The sequence below is a fragment of the Drosophila pseudoobscura genome, chromosome X (assembly GCF_009870125.1).
Source record: "Drosophila pseudoobscura strain MV-25-SWS-2005 chromosome X, UCI_Dpse_MV25, whole genome shotgun sequence".
NCBI lineage: Eukaryota > Metazoa > Arthropoda > Insecta > Diptera > Drosophilidae > Drosophila > Drosophila pseudoobscura.
The window spans coordinates 22,620,188-22,632,083 of NC_046683.1; the positions used below are offsets into that span (position 1 = coordinate 22,620,188).

Consider the following 11,896-nt stretch of genomic DNA (forward strand, 5'->3'; position numbering starts at 1 on the left):
GATAAGACCTAACCGATATAACCAGACTTAACCGATGTTTAAAAGACCTAGCCGATAAGGGGTTATCGATATGGGAGTCGGTTGTTGGAAGTAGAAGCAGAAAGTTGAACAAAAAGTCGGAGGAACAGAATCATTAATTGCACATCTTAAATCAAACACTTTGTACTCTTTTTCGATCAAAACATTATTAATAAACGATACTTTAATATTAATCTTACATTTGGGGGCTCGTCCGCGTCGAATAAAGAGCTCAGAGTGTGTGAAAAAGAAAAACAGAAGAAAGCAGAAGCTGATGCAAGAAGAGGATTGTTGAAAAGTTGTTAAAGTTGTTGTTTGTAGCTACATAAAGTTGTAAAGTTGTTGTTGGTGGCTATAAACATTAAGTTGAACAATCCAAATTCTGTGAGCATAACAGTAGACACGGATTTTAATTAAAGATCAGTCGTTTAATTCGGTTGGAAAATTGTGAAATTCATTGTCGCGTCGCAGCGTCGCCTTGTCCGTGCGCAGTACATACATAAGCAGAAAAAACACGCACAGACACGTTGTGTGTGATACACACTTATAAACAGAAAGGACAAGCACCCCAGCAGTACTGGGAACTAGTTCGGAGGTGGTGATATCACCACTCCCTAACAGACCAGGGGTACTTTCTTTACTAACCCTTAACAATGCTTTTCATCATTTCCATTTTTACCCGCAATGTCCTACGACATGGGGACCAGTGACACCACATCGTTTACCACCGAACTAGTGATATGGGTGCTCGTCTAGTAGCTAGTGAAATGAGTACCCATGTAGTAGCTAGTGAAATGGGTACCCATGTAGTAGCTAGTGAAATGGGTACCCATGAAGTAGGTTATCAATCTTCATTTAATTTCATATTTAAATTTTTATTTTATTATATACATATTTCATTTAAGTTTTTAAATTTACTAATTAAGGTCTGCTGTTCGCGGTGGTACTGTTTTTTGAAAAAACGTTTTTTTTGCAGCTGTAGGGCTTTCCTAATCTGGACTTCAGCTGATCCAGTCCCCGTACCTACAGTTATGGCATCTATAAATATAAAATACATATATAATAGGAATACAAAAAAACCAAAAGCATATAAGCTTACCAATCAAAACTCTAAAGAAGTTCTTTAAATTTTTCAGTGTCACTTTCCATTTGTTTCATTTTCGTCGATTGTCTCTCCTATTTCGCGGCCTTCAACTTTTTCTATTTCACTGCACGACACTGTTTCTCCGCTAGCACGATTATGTTTGGCTGCATATTTGTCTTATATTTCTTTATTGAGCCTACGCAAATGCCGTTTGCTATACATTTGCTTTGAATAACTGTTTAAAATTCAATAATTATAATCACTTGGACAGCCGCACTGATTTGCACAAACGCCAAACGCAAAGAACATTCTAGCAATGAAATTACCGAAAACAGAAAAGGGAAAGGAGAAGAGCAGATCAGCATCATTTTTAGCTACCTGCTCTCTTCATTTTCCTCTCATGCTTTTTCGTTTTTTCGTCTACTGGTGAGACGTTGCATCCCAACCGAACTAGTTCGGTGGCTGGTGCGCGGTGGGTTGTAGAGTATACAGAGCAACATTTTTTGTCTCTTCTTTGAGTGGTTCGGCGTTCGTTTACCATAGGGTTAGTCCGGAAAGTACCCATGTAGGAACCAGCCAAATCAGTAGTTCGGGCATGGTCAATCGCCACCGCCAGTACTAGAGGGACGCGTCGGGTACACAGACACAAGTCGAAAAGAGCCGCAAAATGATGCAAACACCGCCGCCGTTGCACTGGAAAGAGAGAGAGAAGGAAGAAGCTGTACCAGGAACGTCGTGCCCGAGTGCAAACGAGATGGAAGATTTAGAAAATGCGGAAAAGAATACTGAGGACAAGATTGATCAAATGATAAAGTTGCTAAGTTTGAAAGTGCTTTGCGATGAGCAACGAGAAATGAAGATCGCTCCAGATAATTTTACAAAAGTTGTGAGCGATCGTGATGGAAAATCGGTTAAAATAGAAAAATGGTTTGAGATTTTCGAAAAAAATGCCGACGCATATGAGCTTACTGAAAAGCAAAAGTATGTGCAGGGCAGAGGAAAAATGACCGGTGCAGCTAAGCTTTTCCTTGAAGCTGAATGCGTGTGCACCTATGAGGAACTCAAGAACGTATTATTGGATGAATTCACATGTAGCTATAACAGTGCAGACATTCATAAGCTGCTGCAAGAAAGAAAGAGGAAGAGTAGTGAGTCGATGCACGAGTACTTGCTGCAGATGAGAAAAATAGCAGCAGTCGGACATGTTGAAGACGCGGCTGTTATAAGCCATATTGTGAACGGTCTGGACATAAGAAAAGAGTATAAGTATGCCATGTATCGCTGTGAGACCTTCAGGGCTTTGAAAGAAGAGTTCGATATCTATGATCGTTTGAACATATTGGAGACGAAGGGCAATAACGAACAGCATAAGACGAGTTTCAAGCAGCAAAGTGGGCAAAGCGGTAAAAAAGAATATTGCTATAACTGTGGATCAGGAGAACACAAACGCAAAGACTGCAAAGCCGAAACGAAGTGTTTTAAGTGCAATCAGAATGGTCACATTTCGCGTAACTGTCCTTATGAAGCTGATAAAGTTGATAAAGTTCGCATCATTTTGGATCGCAGTCGCATGAAAAAAATTCAAATAAACGGCATTGTAGTTGACTGTCTTGTGGATACAGGATCAGATGTAACCATAATCAAAGAGAGTATGTTGAAGACCATGAAAAACGTTGAACTTTTGAAGTGCACAACTATGTTGCGCGGTCTGGGTCAGATATCAACAAAGCCTGTTGGATACTTTAATGCAGAAGTTACCGTGGATAACTTGCAGACCACACAGAAGTTTTTAGTAGTCCCCAGTAACCAATTGATTTCGACGCACTTTTGGGGCATGATTTCATTAAAAAGTTCCGTTTCGTCGCTGATATGCAAGGATACACGTTCTTGAAGCATGACGCAGATCCTGTGCCAACAGATGAGCATGCTCTTATATATAATGTAACTGAAGAGTTATCCTTTGTAGCTCCACCGCAATATCGTAAAGACGTTGAACAGATGATAAGAAACAGTTACCAAATGCCCACAGAAGTTGCAAAGCAGTCTCCAATTCAACTGAAGATAGTTTCCGACGGAGTAATCAAGCCGTTTCATCACTCACCGAGTCGTTTATCGACAGACGAAGCCAGTGGATCGAGCAAGGAATCGTACGCAAGTCGTCTTCAAATGTAGCGAGCAGAGTTGTCGTCGTGAAGAAAAAAGATGGTACACTTAGAGTTTGCGTAGACTACAGGAAGTTAAACAGCATGGTATTGCTGGACTGCTTCCCAGTCCCGATCATGGAGGAAGTCTTGGAAAAGCTGCAGTCGGCTAAGTGATTTACCATAATGGACCTTGAAAACGGATTTTTCCATGTGCCTATGGAAGAGCAAAGCAAGTCGTATACGGCCTTCGTCACAAAGGAGGGATTATTCGAGTTTAATAAAGCGCCTTTCGGATTCAAGAACTCGCCAGCTGCGTTCATTCGGTTCGTAAGCTATATTTTTCAAGAATTAATCAACTCTGACATTATGCAGCTTTATATGGACGACATAATTGTTTACGCCGCGTCGCGTCGAGGTATGCATGAGGAAGACTAAGTCGGTTCTGGAGACAGCTGCGCAGTTTGGCCTAAAGATCAAGTGGAAGAAATGTAGCTTCATGCAGCCACGCATTAGCTTTCTGGGCCATATCATTGAGGACGGGAGAATCTGGCCCGGCAAAGAGAAGACAGCAGCTGTCAGTCGGTTTGCTACGCCCAAAGACATTTAAGCAGTTCAAGCATTTCTGGGACTCACAGGCTTTTTCAGAAAGTTCATCCCTGGCTATGCACAAGTTGCCCGGCCGCTCACGAATCTACTCAGGAAGGAAGCAGTTTTCAACATTGGCGAAGCAGAGCAACGGTCGCTACAAACCTTAAAGAATCTGCTTGTAATCGCACCTGTATTACATTTATACTCACGAGAAGCGCCAACGGAACTCCACACGGATGCATCAAAAGAAGGTTTCGGAGCAGTTTTGTTGCAGCAGTTTGATGGCAATTTCCACCCGATTTACTATTGGAGTAAAAAGACTACACAAGCTGAGCCCAAACGTCACAGTTACTATTTGGAGGTCAAAGCTGCATACCTCGCACTCAAGAAGTTTCGTCACTACCTGTTGGGGATCAAATTTGATCTTGCCACTGACTGTGCGGCGTTTAAGCAGACAACAACGAAAGCAGATATACCCAGAGAAGCTTCCCAGTGGATTCTGTATATGGAGACTTTACATTCAAAGTAGTACACCGCCCAGGGGACAGAATGAGACACGTGGACTGTCTCAGTCGTTTTCTGCAGACATGCATGTTCGTGACGACGGAGCTAACAGCTCGGATAAAGAAAGCACAGCAGGATGACGATTTCATCAAAGCCACAGTTGAGATCCTGAAGCAGCACCTATATCAAGACTACAAGCTAAAAGGAGGTCTTTTCTTCAAATCTGTAAATGGCAATGACGTATTGGTGGTTCCAAGGCTGATGGAAAGGGAAATCATTCAAGGATCGCATGAAGTTGGTCATTTCTCCACAGCGAAGACTATGCACTCAGTTCAGCAGCAATACTGGATTCAGCACCTTGAACGGAAAGTAAATAAGTTGATTACTAATTGTATCAGTTGTATAATTTTCTGCCAAAAGTTGGGCAAACAAGAAGGCTATCTTCATTGCATTGACAAGGGTGAAACACCACTATACACGCTGCACGTTGATCTTTTGGGACCAATGGATGCGACAGCCAAGCAATACAAGTACGTTTTTGCTGTGGTAGATGCATTCTCCAAGTTTGTGTGGCTGTTCCCAACTAAGTCAACAGGTCACGAAGAAGTTGTGAAGAGGCTGAGAGATTGGTCATTTGTGTTTGGTTTTCCCAAGCGCATAGTCAGCGACAGAGGAGCAGCGTTTACATCCAACGCATTCAGCGAGTTTCTCAACGAAAACAAAGTCGAACATGTGTGTACAACGACAGGTGTGGCGAGAGACAACGGTCAGATTGAGCGGGTGAACCGTTCAATTTTGGGTATCATCGCAAAGCTCTCAGCTCAGGAGTCAACGAAGTGGTACAAGCATGTGCCAAAGGTTCAGATGCCGATTAATTCGCATGTGCATTCTACGTTGAAGTCGTCGCCATTCGAGGTCATGTTTGGGACAAAGATGCACAGACAAGCTGAAAGTCGACTATTGGAGGTTCTCAACGAGGAGTTGGTTACGCAGCTTAACAACGAGCGCCCAGAACTGCGTGACCAAGCGAAACAAAACATTGAGAAGGCGCAAGAGGTGTACAAGCGCAATTATGATAAAAAACGACGACCTGAGCACGGCTACAGACTAGGAGACATGGTCGCGATCAAGAGGATGCAGTTCGTCGCAGGACGTAAGTTGGCCAGCGAGTATCTAGGCCCATTTGAAGTCACCAAGGTAAAGCGGAACGGTCGCTACGACGTCAGAAAGGTTGCACAAGTCGAGGGGCCAAACATCACCGCAACGAGCAGTGACAATATGAAGCTATGGCGTTTTTTCTCAGAGAACGGGGATATATTATCATCTGGGACAGATGAAGATGAGCAGGAGGGCCGAATGTAAAGGACAGTGTATCAAGCAGTTAACACTATCCCATCTAAATTAACATTTGAACTTAAGATACCATCGATAAGACCTAACCGATATAACCAGACTTAACCGATGTTTAAAAGACCTAGCCGATAAGGGGTTATCGATATGGGAGTCGGTTGTTGGAAGTAGAAGCAGAAAGTTGAACAAAAAGTCGGAGGAACATAATCATTAATTGCACATCTTAAATCAAACACTTTGTACTCTTTTTCGATCAAAACATTATTAATAAACGATACTTTAATATTAATCTTACATTTATTCTATGTTAAAATGCAAGCATAATAATTTGAATAAACTATAAGTCTAGTAACTATATGTAACTATTATTATAATATTGTTAAAATATTAAAACTTTAATGATGAATTTTCCATAACGGATATTCAGACACCGAAAGAAGCACCGCACAAAGCAGAAAACGAAAATTTTGCATTCGGCAAGCGACACCAGAAAAACACGTTTGCTCTGACAGTCAGAAAGCAACTTCGACCACGTCCCGTGCGTGCACTCCGGCATTTTTGTTCCGCACCACCAAGAACCAGGTGTCAACCGGTCGCGGCTCCACAGGGGATGAAAAACCCACCACTGCGCCTCCATGGGGGGCTGCTGCCGGCAGAACCGGCGCCAGACCGCCAACATTCATCGGACCGATGGCCTCCAAACGGCCCCGCATTCGCTCATTCTCAGCAATAAGCGAAAAAATCAGCGCCTCATATTGGCCAATGCAGCCTACCAAACTGCACATTACCTCCGTTGTCGCACCACCGTCCAACGCCACGCTCAACACCTGCTGGCTTATAGCCTGCATTCGCTCTACAGTGTTATTCACCTGCGTCTTTGACAATGCAGGCACTGCAAACTGCGGCATATCTGCCGCCTCCACAGTGGGAGCCACACCCACATTCACTTCCTCAACACTCTTGCCGTGGTCCCCAAGGGTATCCTGGGAACCAACACGAACGTTCTCCGGGGACAGCTTGGCGATATCGGTCTCCGAGGTGGCCCTTTTCAACCGCCAGAAGCAGCCAGTTCTTCATCAGAACAAAGCTTCTCAACGGCCGCCGAATTTTTCTTTTTCGGAGGCATAGCAGCCACCTGCATATCTGCCGCCTCCACAGTGGGAGCCACACCCACATTCACTTTCTCAACACTCTTGCCGTGGTCCCCAAGGGTATCCTGGGAACCAACACCAACGTTCTCCGGGGACAGCTTGGCGATATAGGTCTCCGAGGTGGCCCTTTTCAACCGCCAGGAGCAGCCAGTTCTTCATCAGAACAAAGCTTCTCAACGGCCGCCAAATTTTTCTTTTTCGGAGGCATAGCAGCCACTGTCAAAGATCTTTATCGAGATAAGCAGCTATAAATAGAAATTTCACACACACACGCAAACACAGGCACACGCTAGCGCCCCAGCGACACCAGAAAAACACGTCTGCTCTTAAAGACAGTCAGACACAAAATGAGTAGATAGGGATAGAATGAATCTCATCTCTCAGCTTTATTTTACGTGGCGGTTCCTTAAGGGAGGGATTTTAACCACGGCGTCTAGTGTGTATTTGCGGCTTAGCATCGATTAGTGCAATATATATACATATATCACGCCATCACGCACCAGCGCTACAAATGCAGGAACCTGGTACATGCGCCAGTTAGCGAACCTAAAAAGAAGCGAGGAGACTGAGTCACAAGTCGGACTCCGGTCAGCTTATCACGCAAGCCCGTGATGTGAGGGAGAAAACTCAACCGCTCGCCAACCGTGATACTAAGGTACCGATACTTGCGCTTATATGGCAGGCTTGCTCTGGCGGCAGTCTAAGTATGCCACTGTGCAGCATGATCGCCGTCTTGCTAGTTGAAACGGCAACGCCAACTTCAAGTCCCCAAGCGCCTACGATGGACATTAGCTCACCTCCTTTTTGCTCGAGCCCTGATCGGGCATTCCCTTCGATGAGGAGGAGCAAGTCGTCAGCATACGCGCTGAGCGCACCAAGGGGCTCTTAGCGCTGGAGCAACACGTCCATCAAGATGTTCCATATAAATGGACGCCTGCGGGCAACCTCTTGTCACCGGAACAGTGGCTACTCCATGCCATTCCACTCGACGTTGTCGAAGGCTCCCTTGAAGTCCACGAAGACTCCGAGCACGTATTTCGACCGGCTGGCCGAAACAGTGCTCACGACGTGTTTCCAAGCATCCTCCACACGACGACCTTGGCGAAAGCCAAATTGCCATCTGCAGCCATCCGGATTGGTGTCCTTCAGACGATTCACCATGATCCCTTCAAGCACTTTGCCGAGCACTGGCAACAGACAGATAACACGATATGAGGATCAGTCCGGTCCTTATCGGGTCCCTTCAGGAGTAGAACCACCCTTCCATTCCGTTGGGAAGTACCCTCTCTCCAGGCAGCGGAAATACATCGCTGTCATGTGCTGAGTGATGGCACGCTACAATGCCTAGCAAATGGCACCTGTGATGTCGTCCATGCCGGGAGAGCGTCTGCTCTTCAACCTGGTGACGCATGCATCAACCTCGATAGCTTCGAAGGCCGGTGGAGCCTCGATCGGGATGGCAATGTGTGCATTCGACTCCGCAACAGGAAAGAAGTTGCGAAGGAGCACACCCGCACAGTCGCGCCATATTGCGACCAGCCTACCATCCGTTCGAAGGCATCCAATGTGTGCATCTGTGATCTTTTTGCGGCCTCGGCAAATCCTGTATACTTGCCCCCATGGATCATCTCTGTTCTCTCCCACGAGGTGGTCCTCAACGCGACCACAAGTTCCTCTGCTGCGTCGGTATCGTGCCGACGAGCGTCCTGAAGCCTCCGCCTGAGTCTCCTGACCTCTGGGCGTTTGGCGTGTAGTTCGGCAGTCCACCAAACTACTTTTCTCGCGGCTCTCGGTGTGCTGCGTCCCAGAACTCTGTCGCAAACACTGTACACTACAGAGCGCAGTGCAGACACTTGGTTGTCCAACGGCGATTAGGCGATGTCTTCCGGTAATTCGGCTGTCTCCCTTACCACTTCCTCCTCGTCGTCGGGTACACAGACACAAGTCGAAAAGAGCCGCAAAATGATGCAAACACCGCCGCAGTTGCACTGGAAAGAGAGAGAGAAGGAAGAAGCTGTACCAGGAACGTCGTGCCCGAGTGCAAACGAGATGGAAGATTTAGAAAATGCGGAAAAGAATACTGAGGACAAGATTGATCAAATGATAAAGTTGCTAAGTTTGAAAGTGCTTTGCGATGAGCAACGAGAAATGAAGATCGCTCCAGATAATTTTACAAAAGTTGTGAGCGATCGTGATGGAAAATCGGTTAAAATAGAAAAATGGTTTGAGATTTTCGAAAAAAATGCCGACGCATATGAGCTTACTGAAAAGCAAAAGTATGTGCAGGGCAGAGGAAAAATGACCGGTGCAGCTAAGCTTTTCCTTGAAGCTGAATGCGTGTGCACCTATGAGGAACTCAAGAACGTATTATTGGATGAATTCACATGTAGCTATAACAGTGCAGACATTCATAAGCTGCTGCAAGAAAGAAAGAGGAAGAGTAGTGAGTCGATGCACGAGTACTTGCTGCAGATGAGAAAAATAGCAGCAGTCGGACATGTTGAAGACGCGGCTGTTATAAGCCATATTGTGAACGGTCTGGACATAAGAAAAGAGTATAAGTATACCATGTATCGCTGTGAGACCTTCAGGGCTTTGAAAGAAGAGTTCGATATCTATGATCGTTTGAACATATTGGAGACGAAGGGCAATAACGAACAGCATAAGACGAGTTTCAAGCAGCAAAGTGGGCAAAGCGGTAAAAAAGAATATTGCTATAACTGTGGATCAGGAGAACACAAACGCAAAGACTGCAAAGCCGAAACGAAGTGTTTTAAGTGCAATCAGAATGGTCACATTTCGCGTAACTGTCCTTATGAAGCTGATAAAGTTGATAAAGTTCGCATCATTTTGGATCGCAGTCGCATGAAAAAAATTCAAATAAACGGCATTGTAGTTGACTGTCTTGTGGATACAGGATCAGATGTAACCATAATCAAAGAGAGTATGTTGAAGACCATGAAAAACGTTGAACTTTTGAAGTGCACAACTATGTTGCGCGGTCTGGGTCAGATATCAACAAAGCCTGTTGGATACTTTAATGCAGAAGTTACCGTGGATAACTTGCAGACCACACAGAAGTTTTTAGTAGTCCCCAGTAACCAATTGATTTCGACGCACTTTTGGGGCATGATTTCATTAAAAAGTTCCGTTTCGTCGCTGATATGCAAGGATACACGTTCTTGAAGCATGACGCAGATCCTGTGCCAACAGATGAGCATGCTCTTATATATAATGTAACTGAAGAGTTATCCTTTGTAGCTCCACCGCAATATCGAAAAGACGTTGAACAGATGATAAGAAACAGTTACCAAATGCCCACAGAAGTTGCAAAGCAGTCTCCAATTCAACTGAAGATAGTTTCCGACGGAGTAATCAAGCCGTTTCATCACTCACCGAGTCGTTTATCGACAGACGAAGCCAGTGGATCGAGCAAGGAATCGTACGCAAGTCGTCTTCAAATGTAGCGAGCAGAGTTGTCGTCGTGAAGAAAAAAGATGGTACACTTAGAGTTTGCGTAGACTACAGGAAGTTAAACAGCATGGTATTGCTGGACTGCTTCCCAGTCCCGATCATGGAGGAAGTCTTGGAAAAGCTGCAGTCGGCTAAGTGATTTACCATAATGGACCTTGAAAACGGATTTTTCCATGTGCCTATGGAAGAGCAAAGCAAGTCGTATACGGCCTTCGTCACAAAGGAGGGATTATTCGAGTTTAATAAAGCGCCTTTCGGATTCAAGAACTCGCCAGCTGCGTTCATTCGGTTCGTAAGCTATATTTTTCAAGAATTAATCAACTCTGACATTATGCAGCTTTATATGGACGACATAATTGTTTACGCCGCGTCGCGTCGAGGTATGCATGAGGAAGACTAAGTCGGTTCTGGAGACAGCTGCGCAGTTTGGCCTAAAGATCAAGTGGAAGAAATGTAGCTTCATGCAGCCACGCATTAGCTTTCTGGGCCATATCATTGAGGACGGGAGAATCTGGCCCGGCAAAGAGAAGACAGCAGCTGTCAGTCGGTTTGCTACGCCCAAAGACATTAAAGCAGTTCAAGCATTTCTGGGACTCACAGGCTTTTTCAGAAAGTTCATCCCTGGCTATGCACAAGTTGCCCGGCCGCTCACGAATCTACTCAGGAAGGAAGCAGTTTTCAACATTGGCGAAGCAGAGCAACGGTCGCTACAAACCTTAAAGAATCTGCTTGTAATCGCACCTGTATTACATTTATACTCACGAGAAGCGCCAACGGAACTCCACACGTATGCATCCAAAGAAGGTTTCGGAGCAGTCTTGTTGCAGCAGTTTGATGGCAATTTCCACCCGATTTACTATTGGAGTAAAAAGACTACACAAGCTGAGTCCAAACGTCACAGTTACTATTTGGAGGTCAAAGCTGCATACCTCGCACTCAAGAAGTTTCGTCACTGCCTGTTGGGGATCAAATTTGATCTTGCCACTGACTGTGCGGCGTTTAAGCAGACAACAACGAAAGCAGATATACCCAGAGAAGCTTCCCAGTGGATTCTGTATATGGAGACTTTACATTCAAAGTAGTACACCGCCCAGGGGACAGAATGAGACACGTGGACTGTCTCAGTCGTTTTCTGTAGACATGCATGTTCGTGACGACGGAGCTAACAGCTCGGATAAAGAAAGCACAGCAGGATGACGATTTCATCAAAGCCACAGTTGAGATCCTGAAGCAGCACCTATATCAAGACTACAAGCTAAAAGGAGGTCTTTTCTTCAAATCTGTAAATGGCAATGACGTATTGGTGGTTCCAAGGCTGATGGAAAGGGAAATCATTCAAGGATCGCATGAAGTTGGTCATTTCTCCACAGCGAAGACTATGCACTCAGTTCAGCAGCAATACTGGATTCAGCACCTTGAACGGAAAGTAAATAAGTTGATTACTAATTGTATCAGTTGTATAATTTTCTGCCAAAAGTTGGGCAAACAAGAAGGCTATCTTCATTGCATTGACAAGGGTGAAACACCACTATACACGCTGCACGTTGATCTTTTGGGACCAATGGATGCGACAGCCAAGCAAT

The 11,896-nt window shown here is 45.0% G+C and overlaps 1 long non-coding RNA gene across 1 annotated transcript; it reads right to left on the reverse strand.

Moving 5' to 3' along the window:
• Window positions 1–872: 872 nt before the first annotated feature.
• On the reverse strand, window positions 873–2,008 carry LOC117184788 (uncharacterized). Its single transcript, XR_004470257.1, has 2 exons — window positions 1,118–2,008; window positions 873–1,056 (listed from the first exon to the last, which is right to left on the reverse strand). It is a non-coding gene; the product is annotated as an uncharacterized lncRNA (long non-coding RNA).
• Between the last annotated feature and the right edge of the window lie 9,888 nt (window positions 2,009–11,896).